We start from the raw sequence: 13,849 nt of genomic DNA on the forward strand, positions 1-13,849 counted from the left end.
CATTCTTCATGGACAGTGGAGGAGTGATGGCCTTCAGGATGAACTTCTGTGTTGCTGGTGCAAAGCCCAGGACCAGGCACATGGTGGGTTTGTCACAGCTCTGCCACTTACTAGAAATGGAAAATCATTTCACCTTTTGGCATCCTCAAGAGGGGACAGCCTAGTATCTTCCTCAGAGACAAACATGAGTCAATAATACTGGAAGTGCCTGGTACTAGTACCTGGAACATAATGAGAATTACATAAATGAGGACCATTATTATTATTGTTGTTACAATTATGTGTGTACATGGATGAAAGGTTTCTGGATTTTTCCATTTGTGAAACAAAAAACGTAGGAGGTATATGGCTACAAAAGTCACCCCTCTGCTAAGTTTGCTCTTAGCAAGATTCTCCTCCCCACTTAAAAAAGAAAGTAGATTTATTCTGATAAAATTCATAAACCACACAATTCACCCATTTCAAGCATTCGGTTCAGTGGTTTTTAGTGTATTCACAAGGTTGTGCCATCATCAGTGCAGTCTAAATTTAGAACATACACTTCCCTATCTAAAAGAAATCCCATAGCCATCAGCAGTTGCTCCCAATTTCCCTCCTACCCCCAGTCCTGCCCAGCCCGAGGTAACCACTAACCCATTCTCTGTCTCTATAACATGGCCTATTCTGGACATTTCATGAAAGTGGAACCATAAAATATGTGACTTCTTTCTCTGAGCACCATGTTTCCAAGGTCCATCCATGTTGTAATGTGTATCAGACCTTTGTTCCTTTAGATTGCAGATGCCCCGCCCCTCCTTCAACCCATCTCAGATATATCTAGAAAGGGTTAGACACTCAGCACGTCAGAACAAGTTTGAGCCTATGGAGGCAGAGACCAAACAATTTTTTATTTTTGCTCTATCTTGGGGCACCTGGGTGGCTCAGTTGTGTGTTGTGTCTGGCTTCAGCTCAGGTCATGATCCCACGGTTTGTGGGTTTGGGCCCCGCGTCGGGCTCTGTGCTAACAGCTGCTTCAGATTCTGTGTCTCCTTCTCTCTCTGACCCTCCCCTGCTCACGCTGACTCTATCTCTCTCTCTCAAAAATATTTTTGCTCTATTCCTTTTATCTTAGTCATTATGTCTTAAGTTTTCTTTTGCCCTTCCTTATTGCTTTTTAAAATCTTTTTATTTTACTTATTTTTAAAAATGTTTATTTATTTATTTTTGAGAGAGAGGGAGGGGCAGAGAGAAAGGGAGACAGAGAACCCCAAGTAGGGTCCATGCTGTCAGCGAAGAGCCTGATGTGAAGCTCAAAGTCACAAACCATGAGATCATCACCTGGGCTGAAACCAAGAGTTGGTTGCTTAACTGACTGAGCCACCCAGGCGTGCCCCCCTCAGATTTTATTTTATTTTTTAAGTTTTATAATTTTTAAAATGTTTACTTATTTTTGAGAGAGAGACAGAGCACAAGCAGGGAAGGAGCAGAGAGAGAGGAAGACACAGAATCTGAAGCAGGTTTTAGGTTCTGAGCTGTCAGCATAGAGTCTGACACAGGGCTCAAACTCATAATCCATGAGATCATGACCTGAGCCAAAGTCAGGTGCTTAACCCACTGAACCACCCAGGCGCCTGAGATTTTGTTTTTAAGTAATTTCTATTTTCAATATGAAGCTTGAACTTATGACCCCAAGTTCAAGAGTCACATGCTTTATCAACTGAGCCAGCCAGGTGCCCCTTACATTTTATTTGTCTTTTAAAGAGACAATATTTGAAATTTTTTTAGAAGAGTAAATAGGTATTATAAAACATAAAAATATAATGGGTAATTGTGCACTCATCACTCACCCCAAATTTCCCTCTCCACAGAAGTGTCTGTTGGAAGATGAGGATTTGGTATCTTCACAACCTTCCCAGCTTCCTTCTCAAGCAATTCCCATTCTTTTTATCCATTTTTTTAATGTTTATTTTTCAGAGAAAGAGAGACAGAGTGTAAGCAGGGGAGGGGCAGAGAGAGAGGGAGACACAGAATCTGAAGCAGCTCCAGGCTTTGAGCTGTCAGCACAGAGCCCAATGCGGGGCTCGAACCCACAGCCTATGAGATCATGACCTGAGCCAAAGCTGGATGCCCAACCGACTGAGCCACCCAGGTGCCCTGACCCAATTTTTAATAGTTACGTATTATTCATAATACTTAAATTTAGTTCTATGACTATAATTAAGTCTTTCGTGCTTTGTCTGGAGGTTGAACCTAATCGCTTCTCGGCCTTTTGGCTAAGATCAAGTGGAGGTTGAACCTAAAAACTGAAAAGCAAAAGACAACATCACCATTCCATAAATGTCACTCACTTAAGAACCCCTGGCCCCCAAGAGAAGGAAACATGAACCTGGCCAGTGACCCAATATCCTATCTCAAGAAGCTCAAAGCCATAGTTTTTATTATTTTCATTTTTATTTATTTTTTAATGTTTATTTTGTTAAATGTTTATTTTTGAAAGAATGTGAGTGGGGGAGGGGCAGAGAGAGAGCGGGGGACAGAGGATTTGAAGCGGTGATTTGTGCTGACAGCAGAGAGCCCTATGCAGGGCTCGAACTCGCAAACTGGGAGATCATGACCTGAGCCGAAGTTAGATGCTTATCTGGCTGAGCCACCCAGGCACCCCAAAGTCATAGTTTTTAGAGGCAGAAGAAAATGAAAGAATCTTTCCAGGCCAACTGAGTCATCTTAGAGACAAGATTTCATTGACAGAGCCTGGAGGGTGGCTTTGTCAAAAGTGAAGGTAAGAGTAGGAGGGGCTTGGGGCGCCTGGGTGGCTCAGTCAGTTAAGCATCTGACTTCAGCTCAGGTCATGATCTCACTGTCTGTGAGTTGGAGCCCCATGTCCAGCTCTGTGCTGACAGCTCAGAGCCTGGATCCTGCGTCAGATTCTGTGTCATCCTCTCTCTGCCCCTTCCCCACTCATGCTCTTTCTTTCTTTCTCAATAATAAATAAACACTAAAAAAAAAAAGAAAGAAAGAGTAGGAGGGGCTTTCTCTCTTCATCCCCTGTGGATAGTGTCCTTGGCTCTGAGAGGAGACGTGAGGCCTTTTCTGCTGGAAGGTGGGAGACAGGAAGCACAGGTCTGTGAGGCTGGCCTGGACAGCAATTCTGCCGCACCTTATCTGTCATTCCTGAGTTACCGGATACAAAGACATCGGTGCAAAGAGAGGGCACCCAGCCAGCTATGGAGCTCCTCCTCTTTCAGCAGGCGTGGGAGAGAGTGAGAGGCTGGAGGGAGCCCACGGCCCATAGACTGCACTGCGGGAAACCCTGAGCATAGTGAAAGGTGGAAACTGAAATAGTTAACGTTCCTTTAGCACTTCCTGTTGGCCACATGTACTTAGGTTATTTCACCCAGTTCTCACGACTACTCAACCAGGTAGGTGCTGCTGGTATCCCCGTTTGTACAGATGAGAAAATTGTGGACCAAAGAGAGTTTAACTGACTCCTTTAAAGGCTTATAACTAACTGGTAGAAGAGCAGAATTCAGGTTCAGGCAGTAAGCACCTATCCATGCCACTTCCATGCTGGGAACCATTTTGTCATACTGGTGTTAGAGCTGGAGCACCAGCCTGAAGCCTACCTCTGCTGTGACCTGGCTGTTCATCTCTCTAGGCCTCAGTCACCTTGTCTGGAAAATGGATATAAGACGTTCTGCTCTGCTCTATAGGTAGCTTGGAGAACCACATGACCCCCTCCCCCCCCTCCAAGGACCACCCTCTGGTTTCAGCTCTCATCATCTCCCCCACCCTACCCCTTGATGTACGGAAGCTCCAGCCTGGCTGAACAGTCACCATTCAAGATATGCGCTCACCACCTTCTCTTGGCTGCTCCAGGTCCTGACTTTCAGGTCAACTTGACAGATCAATCCTTGCTCAATTAAGCAAGGTTTGCCTCTCAGTTAAAATGGTACCTATAAATAGAAGCCTGCCCTGACCTTAGCAGTGTAGATGGAGATTAAGAGGCTTTGGAGGCCAATGGCCCTGGGTTCAAATTCCAGTTCTAGCACTTCTACCATGTAAGCCTGCACAAATCTTGTTGCTACTCTGAATGTATGCTTCTAAATCGGTGAAATGGATACAGTGGTAGAGCCCAAAGGGATGTGGTGTGAGGACCAGTGAGGGAAGGCATATAGAGTGTGCTGAGCTCCAAAACATGGTCACTATCTTTTTTATCATACCATATATTGCAGTTGCGGGCATTTAGCACAATGCCTGGTACATAGTTAGCATTCAGTAAACATTTAATAAACAAACGGGTGATGTTTACCTGTCTGCATCCCTCATTACCTCTGAGCTTCTTAAGGGCAGAGCACATTTAAAAAAAAAATTATTATTATGTTATCATCTCAGCTTAAGTTTAAAAGAAATGACAAAAGATCAAAAGTGATGCCTCGCTACTGTACAGATCAGTTGGCCTGCCCTTGTAGCACAGCTCAGGTCATTCTCTCCAGAGGAAGAAAGGTCCGGCCCCCCTAACCCCTGCAGGAAGGGCCTGTCCCGTCTCATACCACATCTGCACTGAGTCTGAAGTCTTGTGTTTTAAGCATGACAATAATACAAAAGAGATTCTGTTTTCATGGCCACCCACTGCAGCCGGCCCTAAAATGGCCCAGTGCTCACTTCTGCTTTGAGATACATTCTTTGCTTTTCTGGACCTCAGGCTCGATGGTATCACTGCCAGGCTTTCAGCCAGCTGGGCGTACTTCCTCATGCTTGTGAGTAACCTGGAAGGCTGGAACTACTCTCAGAGTCTCATCCACAGAACAGCTGAACAGTGATCTGCCAGAGGATGCCTTCACCATCAATGATAAAGAGGCCCCTAAACGAGACACCTTCATCAGCCTCTAAGACTCCATGGTCCTGAGTGACGGTACGCCTGGGGTGTGATACCAAGAGAATGTTTGTGGGTCCCAGTCCTCCTTGTTTCTTGGGTGTGTGGATCCACTTCAGGTGACAGAAATGAGAACCCACAGAAGCACCAATCACTTGGCAATCAGGTGTCTTACAGTCTCCTGCCCTGTCACTGAAAGCAGTGGTTTCCGTGGGGCACACAAAGGTAAAGTCAAGAGGGTAAAAGAAGAACATGATGTATTTTCCTTTGTAGTCAGATAGACTGATGTCTTTGAACTGGCCATCTGGCATAACAGTCATGGCTTTGAGGTTGGGGGCAGGATGCCCAAGTTTGGCATTTCCTCAAGACATCTTGCTATCAGCAGCTGTGAGACAGAACACGCCGAACACCAGTCAGGAAGAAAACACCTTAACTTTTTAAGTAATCTCTATACCACACATGGGGCTTCAACTCACAATCCCAAGATCAAGAGTCGCATGCTCTACCAGCTGAGCCAACCAGGCACCCTGAGGGCAGGAAACATACTTTATTTCTGTGTCCCCAATGCTGAGCAGAGTACCTGGCACAAGGGAGTGCTTAGTAAATGTTTGTTGTTTCCCCTAATGAGCTGTGGATCGGACAGCCATCACCTAACGTGCTAAAAGCACAAAGTAAAAGGCTGATGGGGAACTTGATAATGGGGGACCAGGTAACACTAGCTGAATCTTAGTATTCTAACAGAGCCAACCAGACAATTTCTTGCTTCCAGATATGATGTTGTGGGAAATACTCAGTACCACATCTGAAATATTTTGCCTAAAAAATTGAATGTGAATCAAATCAAGCCTCTAGATCTGAGGACCAGTTTGTGTGACATATAAGATAAAGGGACACGTTACATGACATGGCGAGGATGCATTTGACCAAATATAAAACATTGGATATCCAGTAGGACAAATAATCCAACGTCTTAAAAAAGAAAAAAAAAAACTTAAAAAAATTATATCAAAGTAGAATGGGATTATATCAAATTAGAAAAAAGAAGATCTGTTTATTATCTTGATGGTGTTGATGGCTTCACAGTATATACATATGCCAAAACTCATCGAATTGGATACTTTAAATATGTGCAGCCATGTTTCAAAAAGCTAAACAAAAAGGGGTGGGGAGACTCTTAGAGAGACTTAAGGGACTATGACTCTTGCCAGGATCCTGATTCAAATGAACTAATTGTAAGAAGATAATTATTTTTAATGTTTGTTTATTTTTGAGAGAGAGAGATAGAGTTCAAGCAGGGGAGGGGCAGAGAGAGACGGAAACATAGAATCTGAAAAAGGCTCCAGGCTCTGAGCTGTCAGCACAGAGCCCAACTCAGGGCTTGAACCCACAAACCATGAGATCATGACCTGAGCCGAAGTCAGACGCTTAACCAACTGAGCCACCCAGGTGCCCTGTGTAAAAAAAGATACTTTTAAAAATACAGCCTATGGGGCTCCTGGGTGGCTCAGTCGGTTAAGCATCTGACTTCGGCTCAGGTCATGATCTCACGGTTCGTGGGTTTGAGCCCTGCTTCGGGCTCTGTGCTGACAGCTAGCTCAGAGCCTGGAGCCTGCTTCAGATTCTGTGTCTCCCTCTCTCTATGACCGTCCCCTGCTCACGCTGTCTCTCTCTCTCTCTCAGAAATAAATAAAAACATTAAAAACATTTTTTAAAAATATGGTCTAGCCATTGGATGACATTGAGGAATTATTGTGAATTTTATTAGGCACCATTACATTATAGGATGATGGTCATGTTTTTAAAATATCTTTCTCAGAGATGTAGGCTCAAATATTTATAGAGGAAATGACATGTTATCTGGGATTTAAAGTATTCTGCAAAAATAAAAATTTAAAAGCAGAGGTAGGGGCGCCTGGGTGGCTTCGTCGGTGAAGTGTACGACTCTTGGTTTTGGCTCAGGTCATGATCTCACAGGTCATGAGTTCGAGTCCCACACCTGGGTCCACGCTGACAGCACAGGAGCCTGCTTGCGATGCTCTCTCTCCCCTCTCTCTCTGCCTTCCTCTGCATGTGCTCTCTCTCTCAAAATATATAAATAAACTTAAAAAATAAAATGCAGAGGTACACTTCTGTTAGAATGGCCAAATGACTGGGGCGTCTGGGTCAGACGGTTGAGCTCAGTCAGTTGAGCATCCGACTTTGGCTCAGGTCATGATCCCATGGCTCGTGGGTTCAAGCCCCGTGTAGGGCTCTGTGCTGACAGCTCAGAGCCTGGAGGCTGCTTCGGATTCTGTGTCTCCCTCTCTCTTTGTCCCTCTCCAACCCATGCTCTGTTTCTCTCTGTGTCAATAATAAATAAACGTTAAAAAAAAAGAATGGCTACATGACAACACCACATGCTGGTGTCACGGTAGAGCAGCAGAGTTCACCCTGCTGGTGGGAGACAAAACGGTAAGGCACTTTGAGAGCCAGTTTGACAACTTCTTACAAAACTAAACATATTCTTACCATACATTCCAGCAACTGTGCTTCTTGGTATTTACCCAAAGGGCTTGAAAAGTTATATCTACACAAAAACCTGCACATGAATGGTTATAGCAGCTTTATTCATAATTGCCAAAACTTGGAAGCAACTTAAATGTCCTTCAGGGTAAGTAGATAGATAGATTATGGTACATCCAGACAGTAGAATATTATTCAGTGCTAAAAAAAATAAATAAAAAGCTATCAAGCCACAAAAAGCCATGGAGAAATCTTAAATGTATATTAATAAAAGAAGCCCCAAAAATAATAAAATTAAATTAAAGGAAGCCAATCTGAAGTCTACAGACTTTATAATTTCAACAGTTTGGGAGGGAAAATTTTTCTCTATCCTTCAAAATTCTAAGCGGTTTAAGAATAAAATTGCCCTGAGTCTGATGAACAGAAGGAAAAAAAGCTTAATTACGTGCACATAGAGGCCCAATCATAAAATTGAGACCCAAAGAAATGATCAAGGCATGCAGCTTTCATGCATTTTTAAATTTTAATTCCGATATAATTGACATACAATGTTATGTTAGTTTCAGGTGTATGACATAGTGATTCAGCAATTCGATACATTACCCAGTGCTCATCCTGGTAAGTGCACTCTTTTTTTTTTTTTTTTTTTTTTTTTTTTTTTCTGGGGGAGAGAGAGAGAGAGACAGCGTGAGCAGGGGAGGGTCAGAGAGAGAGGGAGTCACAGACTGAAACAGGCTCCAGGCTCTGAGCTGGCTGTCAGCACAGAGCCCGACGCAGGGCTCGAACCCACAAACCGCGAGATCATGACCTAAGCGAAAGTCGGACGCTTAACCGACTAAGCCACCCAGGCGCCCCAGTGGCAAGTGCACTCTTAATCCCTTCACATATGTCACCCATCCCCTCTTCCACCTCCCCTCTGGCAACCACTAGTTTGTTCTTTGTAGTTAAGAATCTGGTTTTTCATTTGTGTCTTTTTTTCCTTTGTTCATTTGTCTTGTTTCTTAAATTTCACAGATGAGTGAAATTATAAGGTATTTGTCTTTCTCTGACTTATTCCATTTAGCATTATACCCTCTAGATCCATCCATGTTGTTGCAAATGAAAAGTTTACATTCTTTTTAATGGCTGCATAATATTCTGCTGTGTATATGTATCTCACATCTTTTTTTTAAATATTTTTTAAATGTTTTCTTTATTTCTGAGAGAGAGAGAAAGACAGAGTGAGCAGGGGAGGGTCAGAGAGAGAGGGAGACACAGAAGCCGAAGCAGGCTCCAGGTTCTGAGCTAGCTGTCAGCATAGAGCCCGATGTGGGGCTCGAACCCACGAACCGTGAGATCATGACCTGAGCCAAAGTCAGACGCTTAACCGACTGAGCCACCCAGGCGCCCCTCACATCTTCTTTATCCACTTTTCTATCAATGGACACTTGGAATGCTTCTGTAATTTGGTTATTGTAGATAATGCTGCAATAAACATAGCAGAGCATCTATCATTTTGAATTAATGTTTCATTTTCTTTGGGTAAATACCCAGTATTGGAATTACTGCATCATATGGTGATTCTATTTTTATTTTTACTTTTTAAAATGTTTATTTATTTATTTTGACAGAGAGAGAGAGGGAGAGAGAAAATCTCAAACAGGCTCCATGCTCAGCTGTGAGCCTGATATGGAGCATGATCTCACAATCAGGAGACCAGGAAATCATGACCTGAGGTGAAATCAAGAGTCAGATGCTTAACCAACGGAGCCACCCAAGAGCCCCGATTCTATTTTCAATCCTTTGAGGAACCTCTGTACTGTTTTCTACAGAGCTGTCCCCCCACTAAGTTTATTTAATTTTTTTTTTTTTTTTTTTTGAGAGAGAGAGAGAGAGCACAAGAGGGATAGGGGACTGGAGAGAGAGGGTGACGGACAATCAGAATCAGACTCTCTGCTGACAGCAGAGAACCTGATGCACGGCTCAAACTTGTAAACTGTGAGATCATGACCTGAGCCAAAGTTGAACACTTAACCCACTGAGCCACCCAAGCACCCCTTTTAAAATTTTATTTATTTATTTTAAGCAATCTTTACACCCAACATGGGGCTTGAACACCCAGAGATCAAGAGTTGCAAGCTCTTCTGACTGAAGCGGCCAGGCATCCCCTATGAAGCTTTAATACATTTTAGATGAAGAAATATAATCTGTGAGGAATTGACAGGATAGAGAAAATTTAGGCTGGGAGCTCCAATTAGTAAGAAATTCTAAACAGAATTTGGGCTGGGGTAGTAAATGAGTACAACTAACAAGGTTTATCTGTATAAGCTACCTTGGCCTTCACCTCTCTGTGTCTCCCCCATGGATGTCTATCAACCTCCTGGTACAGGGAGGGTACCTTTCACATGGGAGATTTATTTCCTACTTGCAGGCAGACAAAGGAGGGTCGGAGTGTCTTTTTAAATAATTCAAAATAATCAATATGCCAAAATGGCATTTGGGGGTGGAGAGCTGACTTGTGCCCCCAAACACTTATATGACATTCTGGAAAAGGCAAAATTATGGAGACAGTAAAAAGATCAATGGTTGCCAGAAGTTAGCAGGGAGGCAGGGATGAACAGGCAGGCAGAGTACAGAGGATTTTGTTTGTTTTGTTTTGAGCACAGGTGATTTTTAGGGCAGGGAAGTGACTCTGTGTGACACTATAATGGGGGATACATGTCATTGTACACTTGTTCAAACTCATAGAATTATAATGTAAAGTTTGGGTGATTATAAGTGTCAACATAGGCTCATCAGCTGTAACAAATGTACGACTCGTGGGGGGCTGTTGGGGAAGCTATGGATGTGTGGGGTCAAGGAGTATTTGGGAAATCTCTGTACCTTCGTCAAATCTGCTGTAAACATAACACTGCTGTAGGGGCTCCTCAGTGGCTCAGTTAGTTAAGCATCCAATTTCAGCTCAGATTATGATCTCAGGGTTTGTGAGCTCAAGCCCCACATCGAGTTCTCTGCTGTCAGCATGGAACCTGCTTCATTTCAGATCCTCTGTCCCCTTCTCTCTGTGCTCCTCCCCTTCTCCTTTCTTGTGTTAGTTCTGTCAAAAATAAACAAATATTAGAAAAAATTTTTTTAATTATTTAAAAAATTGCTGTAAAACATAGTCTAATTTTAAAAACAAAGCAGAGGTGAAAGATGAAAGATTTGGTTTCAGAATATTAGAAAATTAGAATATGAAAATTGCAAAAAATAATTATTGGACCTGGATGATAGATATGTGGTGTTTCATTATACTCTACAGGGTACACAGTATATTACCTTCTTTACTTTATGTTTGAAATAAAGATGTTTTTTGCAGACATGAGTGGTTGAGCTGCAAAGGGAGGCACTCCTACCAGTTACCATTATTTTAACAGGAGGCTGATAACTGGATCTCCAATCCCCACCCGCCTCCCATACCCACCCCCTGTGCTGGCCCAGGAGCCCCCAGGACAAAGCCTCCCCTCCCCACAGTGTTGAGCCCTTAATCTGGCAACAATTCCCAGCAATTTCAATTTCCCTGGGATTCCTCTCTAGCCAGCTGGGGATTAAGCTCCTGTCAGAGAGGCTTGGGGAAGGGGTGCCCCTCTCAGTCTGAGTACCAGTATTACCACCCCTTTGCCAGGAGATGAAACGGACTGGGCTGCCTGAGGAATTAATCATTAGCCTCCTGGCTAATCAGTGGCAAGGTCGCTCAGGAAATGAAAGTTCTTCGGAGTCACACCCTGCAATAAGGAAACCGGAAGTTGGCATCCCGGTGTTGGATGCCCAGGAAGCACCAGCGGTAGGGTCTGTCATCCACCTGGAGTGGCTCCAACAAGGCCACTGGTCAACATTTCTTTTCACTGTAGATACCTGAAATTCCACCATTAACAGTGGACTGGCCTTCAGAGACATCTAACTCCAAGATTTTGATTTTTGTTCCCCTGAATTGAGAAGCTAATGAACGCAGTGGACCTTACCACCTTCACTGACAAGGTTGGATACAACCTGTACAAGGTTGGGTACATGGACCTCCCGGAAGCCCATCCACAGACACCATTTTAAGAACCCTGGGCAGAGTTTACTGGCTCCAAAGTTCTCATCCCTTTGAAAGAAGCACACCCAAGTGCCCTCTTTAAAATGCACATGACCCCTGGGATGGTTGAAGACTAACCAGCCTGTTTGAAAGAGTTTTCCAAGTTTCGCCAAAGATAGCATAAGAGATTTTAATGGTGGGGTGGGGAGGCTGCATAGGGGCTCACAATTTTGCCTCGAACTGGGAAGGGAATGTAGTGAGCCAAAAGTGCTAATAGCTAACTTTATAGAGCACTTACAAGAATCTTGTGAATTAAGTGCTGTCAGCATCCCCATTTTATGGATGAGGAAACTGAGACTGGAAAAGATCAAGTGACATGCTATGCAGCTAGTGGCAGAGGGAGAATTGGAGGCCGCCATCACCCTGAGATCAAAGACCATCAGCAGCATAGCCCAACATCCTCACAATGAGGCATCCTTTTTAAAAAAAATTTTTAATGTTTTATTTATTTTTGAGAGAGAGAGAGAGACACTGTGAGCAAGGGAGGGTCAGAGAGAGAGGGAGATACAGAATCTGAAACAGGCTCCAGGCTCTGAGCTAGCTGTCAGCACAGAGCCCGAAGCAGGGCTCGAACCCATGAACCGTGAGATCATGACCTGAGCCGAAGTTGGATACTTAACCGACTGAGCCACCCAGGTGCCCCGAGGCATCCTTTTTTGATGGAAGAGCAAACAGGCAATTCACGGAGGGCCACAGTCACTCAGTGCTCCACTTCCAACCCCCACATGTCCTCTCCTCACTCCAGACAGCTGAGAGCAGACAGGGCTTCATGACTGCTCCCTGGAACTTGAAGGACTTGCTGAGATGTCTGAAGAGAGCATCATGCTGACCTGTCTTCACTGCCCCTAACTGTTTTCTAAAATCCTTTTTATTGAATTATTAGAGTATAATGGAAGAGTCGATTCAGAGTTACAAGGCCAGGGCCTGCTGGGTGGAGAAAAGCAAAGCCCTAAAGCCTCTCTGGGCCAAGCAATGGTATAAAATATGTATTTTTACATAACTGGGAGAAAAAAAATAAACGGACAAGCCGTCCCATGGGGGTAACGCCTCTTTCCGTATTTCCATTATCTTGTTTAATGCACAGTCGGGCAGGAGCCTCAGTGGGAAAGGAAATACTGGAGCCTTTTCCTTAGAGCCTCCTGGTGGGTTAAGAGGCAAAGAGAGCCAAGATGCAGAAATCCAAATGGGCTGGGCGTGTGCTCAGAAACCCATTACAATTGAGGGGACAGGTGGGGATAACCATTACAGCTGAGGGGACAGGTGGGGGAAGGGCACTGGGCTGATTCCAAACAGTGCTGTGGTTTGCATCAACACCTCTCCTGCAGATTGAGAGAGCAGCCTCAGGGAGCTCAGATTCACCCTTAGGTCTGGGTGACGTATTGTAAACAGGGCCTTCCCCATGAGGAAGAGGGATGGGGGTGATCATTTCTAAAGAATAACCACCACACCAAACATTTACTGAGCAGTTGCTACCTGGTGCCAAGTATTCTGTTTTGTGATTTTCCTGCATAACTTCCATCAACCCATTTATACAGATGAGAGCATCGATTTGCCCAAGGTCCTACAGCTGGTGGGTGGCTGACTCCACAGTTTTGTAGTTCTGACCATGCTCAGGAGGGTGAAGGGAAACAGTGTCCTTGTCAGGGCAGCCAAAGCACACAGATGCGGCTGGCCTCTGGCAGTCAGACAGGGAAACTATCTGACCTACCATTTGCATGTCTGTTCCTTTTTTTACTCTAAAATTATTTCACTAAGGACAGAATTCTCTAGAGAAGGCAGTGGTGGCAAGAGTGTGGTGTTAAAAGCCCCAATCTGGGGATCCAGAGATCTAAGGTTCTAGTCTTGACTTTGATGTTGACTTGCTATGGGACATTGAAAGTTATTTGCAGAGGTGCCTGGGTGGCTCAGTGGGTTAAGCGTCCAACTTCGGCTCAAGTCATGATCTTGCAGTTCACGAGCCAGAGTTCTGTGTCAGGCTTTGTGCTGACAGCTCTGATCCTGGAGCTTGCTTTGGATTATGTGTCTCCCCTCCCTGGCTCCCACTCTGTCTCTGTCTCTCTCAAAAATAAATAAACATTTAAAGAAAAGTTATTAGCAAATATCAGGTTTAGATGATTTTTAAAGGATCTCTTCCAGGTCAACATTGAAAGACAGATTGAGGGGCACCTGAGTGGCTCACCTGATTAGTCAGATGTCCGACTCTTGATTTGGGCTCGGGTCATGGTCTCCAGCTTGGTGAGAGCACACTGGGCTATGTGCTTGACAGTTCGGAGCCTGCTTAGGAGTCTCTTCCTCTCTCTCTGCCCCTTCTCCCGCTCACACTCTCGTTCTCTACCTCTCTCAAAATAAATAAACATTAAAAAAAAAAAAAGGACAGATTGAAAAGAAAAGCTCCAGCT

General features: G+C 44.2%; 1 pseudogene; it reads right to left on the bottom strand.

The window, feature by feature from the left end:
• Positions 1-4,637: 4,637 nt before the first annotated feature.
• Positions 4,638-5,223, bottom strand: LOC144224509 (peroxiredoxin-1 pseudogene; annotated as a pseudogene).
• Positions 5,224-13,849: the final 8,626 nt, after the last annotated feature.

The sequence above is a fragment of the Crocuta crocuta genome, unplaced genomic scaffold, assembly GCF_008692635.1.
Source record: "Crocuta crocuta isolate KB4526 unplaced genomic scaffold, BGI_CrCroc_1.0 scaffold152, whole genome shotgun sequence".
Lineage (NCBI taxonomy): Eukaryota > Metazoa > Chordata > Mammalia > Carnivora > Hyaenidae > Crocuta > Crocuta crocuta.